Raw genomic sequence first — 12,929 nt, 5'->3', positions numbered from 1 at the left:
AGGTAAAGAGGGGAGATAAAAGGTGAGAATAAATATCAGGGTTTCAGGACAAAGTGCAGAGAGCAGGTGGCACCTTATGTATTTTCCACTGAATGCGCAGAGAAAGAAGAACCCATTCGATTTTGAGGGATAGCTAATTCAAAGTAATTTCCCAAAGGAAATAATGGAGCATTGGTCAATGAATTTGTACCAATAATTATTACACACTGTATACTAGATGGTACTCTAGTAAGAGCAAAAAAAAAAAAAAAAGAGGTACACTGAGGTATGTCGACGCCTCATCGCTCAGTGTGGCGGTCTGATTTTTGGAAGAAGAGTTGCAAAATAGCCAGTAGCATTTCACCTGTGATGATTTCTGAATGGTGTTGACATCACTGATGATGCCAATTCTGGTATTATTATTGCAACACGTGAAGATTCAATAACTTAGTGGGGCCCCAAGAAAAAGAAGGCCTACTTGTCCACGGTCCTCAATGGCAGCGTGTCCGGCATCCACCAGAGCCAGCTTGCTGTTGAATGAGCGCTGTGTAAGCCTCTCCCCCCCACCCCCCAATTATCCGCCACTCAAGCTTCTGGATGGCCTCCGCTTCACCACTGCTCCGCCGCTTCTCACGCCAATACGGCCGACTCCCTCGTCGCTCCTCCCTATGCTGCTTTTTTTACTCTTGAATTGATGCACCCGCCCATCTGAGGATGATTGAGCCACGACTATGTCAAGCGATTGCCAAGCAGCTTGTTGCCTAAGGTGAAAAGTTCGCACACTCGTCTTTTTGTCTCTTTCAGTTTCTTCACACACTTGGGGCTTTGGATTATTTGTTGAGAGGCAAAGGTCTACCAACTTTTTTTTCTTCAAAGGAACATAGAAAATTCGAAGCACGCAAGGGCAACTGACATACTTCACTTTTTATGTTTACAGTAATGCACCAAAAAAATGTGTTATAATGTTTTTAGTAGTTTAGGTAGAAACCCCCATTTACCACTGCACCACTATTGTCTTTCCTATGACATTTAATTGAGAACAACATTTCAAATATTTCTGCATGTTTAGGACTTACAAGAGTCAGCAGGCCCAAAAATAATTTGCAGTAGAATTTCCGAGTTATTCATACTATTATTACAAATGCCACCAGCAATAGTAGTGGACAAGAGCATCACACCCAAAAAGTCAAACAACAGCCTCAAAATCTATTGTGGTATACACAACAGGCCACTTAACATGGAGCGTGTGCCGCAAATTGCCCCAGGTCCATAGTTTGGATACATCTAATTTAATGCATTGAACAGCACGCATAGGCCAGTAAATCTCTTCCAGTATCTTTCTATGATACACTACATGCTCCACCAGGAAGTCCTCTGGAACATAGCATATGTTTGATAGCAGATGGTATGAATTATTTCCCAGAGTTTTATCCAAGCTTTTTTTTTTTTAATGTTCAAATATTTATGTCATTGCAGCCTAGCCATTGTGTGTGTGAGAGAGGGGGAATGAGGGTTGGAGTTGAGGATGTGAACCTAGACCACAAACTCAAGGGAGCAGGTCTCTGCTCTAGATGGGCTCTGACTGCTCCCTCACGGGGCTATCAGCACTGTCGTGTCAGTTATGGTTATGTTACCTGTCACAATGCTTTGGCTCAGGCCCTCCGTGCAGACCGAGGGTAAGAGATAGGCCATCTCATCATGCTGCAGCCCGCCAAGCCTCGTATCATCACTGCTGCTGGGGAAACTTTAGAACTACATCACAGTGGTTTAGAAGTGTTAGAGTGGCTAAGTCAGTTGGGACGACACTGCACTTTGGCTCTTTCTTACTGGGATTTCCCTTCTTGGTATCATATCACTTTTCAAACCACTAATTTGGTATTGTTAGACTTCATTAGCAAGGAATGTTTCACAATTTCTCAAATTGGAGAAATTGCACAGAGCAGTAGCAATAGCAGGGTTGTTTTTCAAGTCAGGACTTCTGAATTACTTTTAACACGTTATTATGTGGTTATGGAAAATTCCAAAGGTGTTTCGGAGGCTTGCTGCCAGAGCTGTGTCGGTTTGGTTGTGAAATGCTTATCCTTGTGTTGACAGAAGAGAGTGGAGTTGATCTGGTGACAACCCCAAATTTTCGCCCGCCCTCCCCCTCCCCTCCCTTCCTTGCTTAGACTACAATAGTCCTCTCGTCTGGTGTCTACCAACCGGCTGCAATAGGTCCTAATGAGGAGAGACTGCCCTCCTTCAGCACCGTGACCTTTTGAGGGCATTTACTGCATGTGTTTAGTGGCAACACCCACCTGATGAAATATTTCAAAATCAGTTCAGCAATTCTTGCTGCGATATTAGAGCAGTAGTCCCTGAAATTCTGAATGAGACTGACTCAAAATAGTGGCCAACCATGGAGCCTGTTTGGGTCATTTGAAACTTTATCTCTGACCTCAAGTATTGCATCAGAAATCAAAATCTGCAGGGGTCTTGTGCTCAATCTGTTTGGAGTAAACATTGCTTCCACTTATTTTGCACCACCTTAGAAGTGTATTGTGCTTGGGTGGTACTTACGAGGGAGAAGGCTTAAGGCTGCTGGGCCTGGACAACAGATTGGGTGTCCAAACCCACACTGATCGCAAAGAGGCAGAGCAGACTCCTTAGATTAGCATCAATCCCTGAAGGCTATTAAAAAGCCATTTGTCTCAATACAAATGGCAGCCAGTCATACACAGTCTAAGTGTTGTCTGTTTTATTTTAACCCTCAAGATTCTTCTCCTGAACACCAACAGTAGGCACGAGCCGGCAGTCGATCTGTCTGTAAATCTTACCAACCTGACTGCGGCAGTACCGACTCATCTGTCTGCCTTTGGATCCCTCCATACCAGTTTGCTTGTCTGTCCACAGGTCCTGCCCATCTTCTTTTGTGTCTGTCGAGTCTAGCTAGACGTCTTTCTATTTAGAGAGAGGTCGATTTTACCTCTCTTCCTAAATGTCCGTGCAGCGTAAATATCTACCTAACCACCTGTCTGTCGCTCAAACTAGCCTATTTGTCTTTTTTGTCCATCTGTTCGTTGGACCAAGCAATCGCCCTGCATGTGGGTCTTTTCTTCATACCGACCGACTCGTCTTCTTTGTCTGTGCATTTGACCAACGGACTGTCTGTATTCACACCTGTGCCGCCACACTACGTACATGCCTTTCCATCATCTTCAGGTCTTACCAACCAACCTCTTTTTGTCAAACAAAGTTACATTACATTTTTTTCCTCCAACCCATCTGGCAATTGATCCTCAATACACATTTGCCTGTCAGGCCTTCAAACAACTAATAATCTCCCTCCATACTTGTCAATCCATTTGTAAATACTACCTACTCATCTGCTTATGTGTTTTACCAACCGGTCCATCTCTTTATCAAACTGCCTTTTTAACTTACCGACACACATCTGTAAGTTTTTTTCCCCCCACCATATATCCAATGGCCCTACCTACGAGGTAACTTTTAGTCAGACCAGCCCACCAACCTATCTAGCTGTCTATCTATCTGCCTCAACTACTCACCAACCTTGAGTGCATGCAGTGCCTGTCGGAGGTTCCTCCTTACCTGCTCTTCTCTCTATAGTTCCTACCTCCCTCGATGTCTGCGGTTCTAAAACATCTCCCCATCTGTCGGTCCTATGTGCCCAACTAGTGTGTTTGCACAGCCGACCCAACTACCAACCGAATCTTGCGACCTGCCTTGTCATGCACGTCTCTATCTGCAGCCAGTCCATCCTACCTATTTGCTCTATCCATCTATCTATCTATCCATCTTTCTGGGCTCAATTCGTTTTGACGGTGACCAATGATAGCCGAGGAGGACTGTGAGACGGATGGACGGAGCAGAGGGAGAGCGTGATGGATCACAGCAGTTAGGAGAAGAAAATGAGATAAGAAGAAAGACAAAGGGATGGCGAGAGTATCAGAGAGCAGGCGGGTTGGAGCGTGCTCGACGGGCCCCAGTGGAGTCATCGATCCAGGTTGGTCTTACATCAGAGACAGGAAACCTGAGCCGGATGCTTCATCACCTTCCCTACGGAGTCTACGCTCTCTCTCTCTCTCTCTCCCTCCTGGAGACCGTCTTCTTTCCGTAGTCATACCCTCCCCATGGTTCTCTGCTGCTATCCAGAACCTGTCAGCTACTGCTACAAGCTGCTGTCAATTCATCATCTGTGGCTACTCGGGGCGAAGACCAGTTGCAGCCCTAAGTGCACACTGCCATCCATTCACAACCACTCATTCTTTATGCTGCTTTGTGGCTTTCTTTGTGCATACATCAGTGTGTCTATGATGCACAAGCTGGCCTCATACAGAGGGTGAATGTGGTAGCATGGAGGTCAGCGTCATGTGCCTTGGGGGTAACAAGGTTAGTTTATCGAATTTGTTTAGGCGTCACCGTCTCCTGTGAGAGACAGCGCACCCCATCACTCCTCCTACTCTCCTAACTTGCGCGAACCTCATCTCTCACCCAACTCAGTCTAAAGTATCCCTGTGTTAAGAAAGCCTCCGGTGGAGCGGCTATGATGTTTGCTTATAAACGCTTCGCCGTGAGACTCCATTTACCGTACGTTTTAAAAGATGCTATCATTTACGGGTCATAATTCGCTGGCGCGTTTTGGCTGCCGCTGCTCAACCCGTATTGTTTGGGTTTTTTATTATTGTCGAGTGTCCTTGGGTGTCTTGAAATGTGCTTATAAATAAAATGTATTATTATATTATTATAATTGGCCACAGCAACCAGTGGAGTGAGTGCTCGAGCAGTGTTTTGCAGTGTCTTAAACTTCACCAGTGGGTAATTGTTTTCAAACAAATTACAAATGTTGTACATCAGAAAAACTGAGATTTGATTTGAGCAATTTACACAATCATAATAAAATTTTGCAAATGCTCCTGAATTTAAGTTAATACATTAGCTTCTGAAATGAGGCAAAGCAAACTTATATGGTTTGATTAAAAATACTATTATTAGTTTAACCTTAAACAGATTTTACATCACCACTGCTGATTGAAAAAAATTTCAAAGGCAGAGCACACGCACGCCCTCCTGCAGAGCTTACAAAAATGATGTATGCATCAAACTATCTTAGAACAACTGAATGCACACCCTCGGTCGCACTACTGAAACTGTAATGGAAGTGGAAAGTCTGGTGTCCTGTTTGCAGATTGAAGTGGGATGAAAATGACGGAACGAGTGAAGAAATGTAGTGTGTGTGAGCGGTACCCGCCAGCTGCGCTGAGAGGGTGAGAGAAGTGTGCAATTGCTCACGGGCGCAGCTTAGAGGGAACATTGACCCTGGGAAACCCCCATTCAGAGCCATTCTTGTCTTCTATGGCGACTCTCAGACCACACACAGACACTCTCAGCTTTCAGGAGGAGACGTGAGCCAAATGAAGAACCCCAACAGGACAAACATGGCCCCCCCCCCACCCTCCACCACCAAACACGCGCGCGCACACACACACTTTATTGATTTGCACTGTTGATATCATTCTCTCACATGGATGCTTTTTCTGACTCGAACATCACCGCCATCAGGTTTTCAAACCTAAACGTTTTACAGTCTTAACTGAGACAAATCCTCTAGAATTCCCTGCTTTGTTCTTCTTGTCTTGTACATCCTGCATGTCTGTTATTCAGATCGATGCTGGATGGAATACCCTAAACCGGACGGGTGGAAGCAAAAAGGACATACTTTTTTTTTTCTATGAATAATACATAGAGTATGAACTGCAGAATGGCATCAGCGTATCAGTGTGGGTTGATCAAACCAAAGCTTTGAGGGCTACAGTTGGAATATGCATTTGTTATTTTTGTTTTAAGTCATATTTTATGTATTCATAGAAAAAAAGGTAGGATATCGTATTTGTCCTGGCTTATTTAGGGAATTCCATCCAGCATTGATCGGTACAACAGACATGCAGGACCTGCAGGACACGAAGAACGCTTCATGCTCCTGATTCCGATAGGATCGCCTATGAGTTCCGATACCGATACCCATCACATTATTTAGCTGCGCGTTTTTCAATTTAGAGCAGCTCAAAATCTTCCGTCCACAAAAAGTTATTTCTGTACCCGTTGTCATCGAGTGAAAGAGCATTTGATTGTTCTGCCTGTTACCATATCTGCTCGGCACATATCAATTAACAAAACACTTTTTGTTGATAGAAAATATATACATTTTCTTTCAAATAATTAACATTCAATCATTTCCTGTGGCACATCTGATGATCTGTCACGGCACGATGGATGGGAATCACTGCTCTCAAGCAGCCACACCAGCGCAAAGGCCTGGTCCAATCTCTGGCTGTCTCTGCTTACTTTTTTGAACCCCTTCTCACTCCTCAGTGTTTCTTTCCCAGACATGCATACACTCACGGCGAACAAGGAGCTTTAAAGTGGTCACCCCAAAGGAAGAAAGCATTGTCGGGGTTGTAGGGATAGCTAGCTAGCTAGCTAGCTATCTAGTAGCTAGCTATAGCTAGTACATAACAAGTGCGCCTAATTTATCACTGATGCGAAAGAAGTTCTTACACCGTTTAGTGGATGAGGCAAAGGCCCGCTTTAAGGCTAAAATGTCACAATTCAGTACTCGAGCTATTGTACACAAGTCTTTTTACGTGTTTTCAGGAAATATCTTCAACCATGTATACTTAGAAACAAACTGTTGACTTTACTTCACAGGGTCTTTCGAAATGAATATAAGTGAATAGCTGTACTACGGCACATGACCAGATTTACTGAGGCTTCGAATGTAGTTGTGCACCCGTTCCTCATCTCAGCATCTTCATAGAAGATCTTGCTTGTCCCCCCCCCCCCACCCCCCCACACACCATCCAGAGAGTGAGTAAATGGTCATCATGGTCAATATCTATTTCCTGCAGTGTCAGGTTTCAGAATAATGTCCATATTGAACCAATGTTTCAGCAGACTCCCATCACACCACCCCCCACCCCAACCCCAACCCGGCCGTCCACTGTTTCCAAAGGAGAGAAAATCCCTACAAATGCGATTAAACAAACGATTTTTGGCCAAGCCATCGATCAACCATCTCGCTCTGGCAGCCTAACTGGGAGATCCTAACAGCACAGGCGGGGCATCTGAGAAGGGAATGTGCCTTTAATCTGGTTTGTGATTCCTGTTTATCCTGCACAGATCAGCAGTGTTAACTTAATTGGTGGAAAGTCTCGATCTCGGAGCTGCTCTCAGCTCAAGAAAATGCACCCTGACACCGGAGTCATTGATGTACGTGCTAATTTTGTGAATTTCATAAAAAGGTCCAGTTTGTCAAGCACTGCAAATCCAGGAGGCTTTGAGGTTCGTATTTCCAAAAGTGGAGAAAATTTTGAAACATTGAAAATGTGTTCTGTTGAAGGTTGCTTTTGGTTTTCCGAAGAATCCAATTGCATCAAGATGAGACTCATTCACGAGCAGTGTAGTTGGCGCTATTGCGAATGTGAGTGAGAGAGTTCCTGCCTTCTCCCCACAGGGATTCTCAACATTACTACACAGCAGCTCATGTAAAATACATTTTACATTTGTAAACTGAGTTATTGCTCTTATGCTAAGCAAAAAGGCCAGACGTGATGCCAAGCGCTTGTGAGCGCAATCAATGTTTGGTTAGTGCTAAAAGCACAGATTTGGGGAGGGGCCACCTACTTAAAAGCTTGCACTTTGATGACTTAATCAATTTATTGGTGTACTGCTCATTCCGTTTAAGCCAATAAATGGCAGAATTACTTGAAAATACTACTTAGCCCTTTGAGCAGCCTTGTTTATGAAGCAGTTCACAGTACGTGTGCACGTTCATATGAGGGAGAGACAAAATGGTCACGGGTTTTCGTCCAAATCTCAACTATATGTCCGGCCCAACTGTACACTTGATATATTGTCTTTAAGGCATTCTAAAAGTGGTTAGAAGATAGAATTATTATTTTCAAAGGCCATCTTCAGCGGGACTAATACATCAGGGACAGAATATGCGTTTGAAAAAACTTTGATACATTCAAATTCGGTATTTAATTGAGAAATGAATGGGGAGAACTGGTGGCAGAGTCAACAAGGGTTTCAAACAAAAGCCCCACAGTTCTGAGGTTGGTGTTCGAATCCCGGCTTCTGAAATCTTGTTTGTCGTCTCCCATTCACTTGGGCTAAAACCTGTTTTGATCCTTTGGAACCAAGGTTGCCCATTTTTCCAAAATGATAAATTGGGGCAAACACAACACTGCTCATCCCCCTTGAGGCACTTTAAACGTTGGCAAGTGTGGGCTGACTCTGTTTTTTTTCTACTGTTTTATGCATAACGTGGGTTGGAATGAGTCTGTAATGTGGTTTAAGGTTGACATCTATGAGGTTTGTCTTTTCCATGCTATAGCCTTTGAAATGCAATCGTTGCCACATAAACATACATAGAACTTTTACTCATGATTCAAGTGTCCAAAAGTGATATTCATTTTTATTACATTGTAACATTTTTTTTCCAAATTTACTTAATTTTAATTAGTTTTTTAAATGGATTTGTTAGTTGTTGTTTTTTTAATAATTTGAGTTTTGGGGAAATGCTTAATTTCAGTTTGTTTCTCATTAGTTTCTGTTTTTTTGTTTGTTAGGTGCAAGATTAATGGCATATCTGGTAAATACTACTTGTTTGCAACAATTGTGGTCCCCTACTTTATGGCGAAACAAAGCTAACACCAGCATTAGCCACACATTATATATACTGTATACACTTTTTAGCCAGGGAAGTCGTTCCTCGTCTCTGGTAAGTGTAATACAAAAGAAGGTAATACATGCTAGGTGTGTACACCGCTCCCACGGGGTCAGCAGACTTTTTTTAAATATCGGAAATAAATGAGAAATCTGGCATGTGCCAGCCATTTTTGGCGAACTAAAATTGGTTAAAAAAGGGCATGCTGGGCATTTCCAAAACAAATTATCTTGAAAACTTGCTAAAAGGTATCATAGCTAGCTAGCTAGATAGATAGATGGAGAAGTAATACTGGAGGTCACATTTTATGGTAGAACACATTCTGAAATTACTTATTTTAGTCTCCTAGTTTTAAATCACAAAAAATGACATTTGAATTGTAAACTTATTATATCCCCATTACAAAGTATGGTTTCAGATGTTGCCAATTCAACATTTTCCCCTTAATTAATTACAACCTCTGTGGAAGCGGAACATGCTCACACAAATACATGCTGGCACACACATACACAACACATATAACTTCAAGCGGGTTTCATTTGAACCTTTTTACACTCATCCTCTTTCTCGTATCTTGCAACATAGGAAGTGTCAGGTGAGGCCTGGTTATTTCAGGCATAATTGAGAGATTGATGCCCCTCCAGAAACCTGGCACCTTGACAGGCCTTTCAGTCTTCCGCGCACACTTCCTCCCAAACGGGCGTGAGCCAGACATGATGACGGCTCGCTGAAACAGAGAGAGCCACTCGACATTTTGAGGAAGATGAGGATGACACCGGAGGTCGTAAGGAGGCAAAAGGTTACTTGTCCCCTTCCCGAAGCTACCGAAAGAAAGAGAGCATCCTTGATCGGCCTGGAGGAATCGGGGGAATCAGTATTTAGTAATGGGCCTATTTGTGGGGAATGTCTCGCGGCCGTAACATGAACCTCACTTGCAAACACTTTTTAAAACATAAGCAACAAAAGCACAAAGTCCGGTGGAGCATAAACAGGTCGGCGCCCTCGAACTTTCAAGTCATTTTCCCACACCAAGGTCAGTGACAGAGGGTGAATTAACGACAATCTTTCGACAGACATTAATATTACAATTTCAATCACTATGGTGGTCAGTGGAGTTCCACACTCAACGAACTGACCATATACAGTAGGTGACAACGTACATTTGTTATCTGTGTCAAATTTAACTACGAATGTAATGTTTGTTTCGGTTAATGTTCATGCTTATGAGTCAATGTGAGTTTCAGCTTGTGCAGCGCTTGATGCGGAATTTACGTTCTCGACGCCAGTTGGCTGTCGCCGATGAGAGGCGATGCGGGTCGACCTGAAATACCGGCAAAAATAGTGACCGTCACACATTATTATCATTTAAAATAATCTACGGCTGTGAAAAGTTGAGTTTTAGTCATACTAACTCCATTTTCTTAACTCTACTGAGATCTAAACATACTGAACGGCTTCACCAACTCCTGTTGGACTAAAGCCTGAATCTTCTGCTTTTCGATGACAACAAGGCACCAAGTGACAACTCTTCTCCCACAACCACATCATCCTCAGCGAGATACCCATCGGTGACTGGATGGGCAGCTGAAATTACCAATTAGTTGGCCAATTGGCTGCAGCCATTCGATTGGTTTGTAATTAATTCTAGTTACTGGCCCGTGGAGCAGGACGGATGGCGCCATCCCTTTGTCCTACTGACACACAATCCTGCCGATCTGGGCCTCGAGGGGGAGGCAGTGTACATCAATCCATGGCCCCACAGTTGAGATCGGTGCTCAAACACACACACACACACACGCACACACACACACACACACACACACAGGCTTCTCCCCTTCACACAGACACAGTTCGACACACAATATCTTTCACACACTCCGACACAAAACATTAAAAAAAACAGTGTTTTCAAATACACACACAAAAAAAAAATAATCTCATTTTCTGGACTAATTTTCCTAGGGCGTTGTTCTCCTCAGGTTGAGGCGATCATTGCAACCAAACTCAGCATTTTGACAGCGTGTCAAATCTTGTCAGGTTGCTAAATAAAGCCACCCATCTCCAGGACGAGCCCACCTGTTAAAATGTGGGGACTTTTTGAGTCTGAGAAAAATGTCCTTGAGATATCCAAGAGGCCAAAAGTAGAGCACTTGACTTATGATAACAAGCGACGCTTTTGCTGACTGGGGAGTTTTACAGCTTTTACGAGTCAGCAGACTTCACATAACTTCCTCTGTGCACGAAAGAAGAAAAAAAAATGACACTTTTGTTTTTGCTCTCACTTTTCAATAGCCAAATTTACTATGAATGCAAAACACTTCATGAACGCCAACACTGTTCACAAATCGAAATCTAAAGCTGCGTTTGTGCGCACATCTCGGCTTTTGCATAGCCGGCATACTCATGGGACGTGTCACGCGTGGAGCACGTTTGCGTGAGCATGTTTTAGATCTGTACATGTGATGACAGAATCAAAATATATAATGCCAAGGAGCAATAACGCCTCTTAAAAAAGAAAAAAAAAGGTGGTTCATCATACAGTAAGTGTGTATGTATTTGTGTGCGTGCGCCTGAGTGCTACCTCCCACACTGAAGGTCACAGCCAGAAAAGCAGGAGGCGCAGGGGGATGAAACAGATCGATGCTCCAGATAAAAATACACTGCATCTCAGCCATTGTCTTTTATAAAGACACACATAAACACACACACGTTTACACAAACTCTCAGCAAATGACTCGTCGGCCACTGCGAGCCTTTTAATGAAAGCGATATGAAAGGCGAGGCCCCGAAACAGTGGCTGCCGGCTTTTAGGATATAACGACGGTGTAATGGAAGACCATTAAAAGATCATAACAGCTTGAAACAACGCTTTTGTTGCTCTGACTTCAACTTCCCGCAATCAAGGCAGCGCTTGCGCTCAATGTAAAAAAATAGGAGAGGTTGGAAGGTAAAGTTACTCCCGTTCCACTAGGGGACCGGTGGGCACCTGTAAGTAAAGCAACTGTGACAAATGTTTTTTTGTGATTGATGCTACATGCTGATTAAAGTCATCCGACTTGCAATTTTTTTTCATGGGACGTGCCGTTGTTGGGCATCCCGGGTGGCAGCGAAGTAAACTCACCTCACTTCACAACAAGCAGCACTTTGGCAGAGAGGAAAGTTTTCACGGATCTCATCGGCTCGAGGGAATCAGCCGGGAGATACGTTGGCTTTTATGCAAATATTGCGCTGGGGTATAATGGCATAATTTGCTGAACCAATCAATGATACCATCGATCGGAATCACAAATTAAGACATGACAGCCAACACAATGTAATTTACTCCGGGGACGTTCCGCGCAGCTGTCTTGTTTGAATTTTAGCCTTGTTTTATTTACATTATCTTACATCCACTATTAGTGTCTACATTCTCTGGAGTGTGTTTTTTTTTGGAGTGAAGGGATAAATTGTAATTCATATTGCTGAGTTTTGTTGTTAATTTATGCAGGCAAATATGGTAGCAGCTATTGTGGTAATATTATTGTAGTCGGATGTCAAATCTCTTTTTTATTTCCCCAAGAGACAGTTCGGGCTATAAGCTGACTATTTAGTCATTATCCGAACCGCTTATCCTCACAAGAAACGCGGGTGTCCGTTTCTATCTAGTCTATCCCAGCTTTCTTCGGGCAGTAGGTGGGGGACACCCTGAACTGGTTGTCAGCCAATCGCAGGGCACACATTGACAAACAACCATCCACACTCACACCAGGGGACAATTTGGTGCGTTCATTTAACCTACCGTGCCTGTTTTTTGGAATGTGGGAGGAAGCCGGAGCACCCGGAGAAAACCCACGAAGGCACAGGGAGAATATGCAAACTTCACACAGGAAGCCCACAGCCAGAATCGAATCCTACGCCTCTGTACCGTGAAGCGGACATGCTAACCAGTCAATTACCATGTCGCAGTTGTAAACTATAATTATTCAAATGATACAAAATCATGAACTCTGTGTCTTGTGATATGTCTGCATATTATTCTATATTCACTTTTTAATTACATGACTAAAAAAAATGTTTCTCTAATTTATTGAAATACACCTGTCTGTCGAAAAAAAAAGAAGAATGCAATGATGGTAAAATGATGTTGCTTTAAAAAAAATGCCACTACAGTTTCTGAAGCTTTTATAAAGGCGGCAACTGAACACTTAAAGAGATTGTTTCTAGTTCTGTTATTTCCAAT

The sequence above is a fragment of the Hippocampus zosterae genome, chromosome 4 (genome assembly GCF_025434085.1).
Source record: "Hippocampus zosterae strain Florida chromosome 4, ASM2543408v3, whole genome shotgun sequence".
NCBI lineage: Eukaryota > Metazoa > Chordata > Actinopteri > Syngnathiformes > Syngnathidae > Hippocampus > Hippocampus zosterae.
This window is presented reverse-complemented; position numbering follows the sequence as displayed.